At 43.3% G+C, this 1903-nt stretch overlaps 1 protein-coding gene across 1 annotated transcript in view; it reads left to right on the top strand.

Moving 5' to 3' along the window:
• The window catches only part of Appl1 (adaptor protein, phosphotyrosine interacting with PH domain and leucine zipper 1), a 56098-nt gene that overhangs the window by 7220 nt on the left and 46975 nt on the right, over positions 1–1903 (top strand). The gene's annotated exons all lie outside the window — the stretch shown is intronic.

Genomic DNA, 1903 nt, shown 5'->3' with positions numbered 1-1903 from the left:
TTTTTTTTTTTTTTTTGTGACAGTGCCTCTCTTCTGTTTGCATTTCCTTTTTTTTCTTTTTTCTTTTGCATAAAATATGACATTTAATATTTGACACAGGTACTAAAGATTTTCAGTGGAGAAAGGTCTGTCTTTTCAGTAAACAATTTAACAAAAGAAATTTATCATTTCCTATAGAAATGCCTGGTAACATATTCACTTAAGTTCAATGCCTTTATTTTAGATTCATGAGACAAATTTTTGTTACATTTACTTGTAAAGATTGCCTTTATTAACCGTTTATTTTTTTATTGGATATTTTATTTACATTTCAAATGTTATCCCCTTTCCTGGTTTTCCCATCGGAATCCCCCAACTCATCCCCCCAGCACCCTACTTCTATGAGGGTGCTCCCCCACCCAACCACCCACTCTTGCCTCCCCTCCCTGGCATTCCCCTACACTGGGGCATTGAGCCTTCACAGGACCAAGGGCCTCTCTTCCCGTTAATGCCTGACAAGGCCCTCGTCTGTTACATATGAAGCTGGAACCATGGGTTGCTCCTCGTGTACTCTTTGGTTGGTGGTTTAGTCCCTGGGAGCTCTGGGGGCGGGGGAGAGTCTGGTTGGTTGATATTGTTGTTCTTCCTATGGGGTTGTAAGCCCCTTTAACTCCTTCAGTTTTTTTTCTAACTCCTCCATTGTGGACCCCATCCTCAGTCCAATCAGTGGTTGGCGGCAAGCATCCACCTCTGTATTTGTCAGGCTCTGGCAGAGCCTCTCAGGAGACAGCCATATCAGGCTCCTGTCAGCAGGCACTTCTTGGCATCCACAATAATGTCTGGGTTTGGTGACTGTATATGGGATAGAATCCCCAGGAGGGGCAGTCTCTGGATGGCCTTTCCATCAGTCTCTGCTCCACACTTTGACTCTGTATTTTCTCCTGTGAGTCTTTTGTTTCCCCTTCTAAGAAGGATTGAAGCATCCACACTTCAGTCTTCGTTCTCCTGAGCTTTTGGGCTAATACCCACTTATCAGTGAGTGCATACCATGTGTGTTCTTCTTCTTCTTTTTTTTTTTTTTTGGTTTTTTGGTTTTTTGAGACAGGGTTTCACTGTATAGCCCTGGCTGTCCTGGAACTCACTTTGTAGACCAGGCTGGCCTTGAACTCAGAAATCTGCCTGCCTCTGCCTCCCAAGTGCTGGGATTAAAGGCATGCACCATCACTGCCCAACTGGATCGATCTATTCTTATCTCCTTGTACAAAGGTCAAGTCCAAGTGGATCCAGGACCTCCACATAAAACCAGATTCACTGAAACTAGTAGAGAAAGTGGATAAGAGCCTCAAACTCACGGCACATGGGAAAATTTCCTGAACAGAACACCAATGGCCTATGCTCTAAGATCAAGAATCAAGAAATGGGACCTCATAAAATTGCAAAGCTTCTATAAGGCAAAGGACACTGTCAGTAGGACAAAGTGACAACCAACAGATTGGGGAAAGATCTTTACCAATCCTACATCTATAGAGGGCTAATATCCAATATATACAAAAGGGGGTACAGAGCTAAACAAAGAATTCTCAACTGAGGAAACTTGAATGGTGGAGAAGCACCTACAGAAATGTTCAACATCCTTAGTCATCAGGAAAATGCAAATCAAAACAACCCTGAGATTTCCACCTCACACCAGTCAGAATGGTTACTATCAAAAAACTCAGGTGACAGTAACTACTGGCGAGGATGTGGAGAAAGAGGAACACTCCTCCATTGTTGGTGGGATTGCAAGCAAGTACAACTACTCTGGAAATCAGTCTGGTGGTTCTTCAGAAAAATGGACATAGTTCTCCTGAGGACCCAGCTATACCACTCCTGGGCATATACCCAAAAGATGCCCCAACATATAATAAGGACACATGCTCCACTA

Source organism: Mastomys coucha, unplaced genomic scaffold (genome assembly GCF_008632895.1).
Source record: "Mastomys coucha isolate ucsf_1 unplaced genomic scaffold, UCSF_Mcou_1 pScaffold9, whole genome shotgun sequence".
Classification (NCBI taxonomy): domain Eukaryota; kingdom Metazoa; phylum Chordata; class Mammalia; order Rodentia; family Muridae; genus Mastomys; species Mastomys coucha.
Note: the sequence above shows the minus strand (reverse complement) of the source record. Positions and strands in the feature narration are given on the sequence as shown.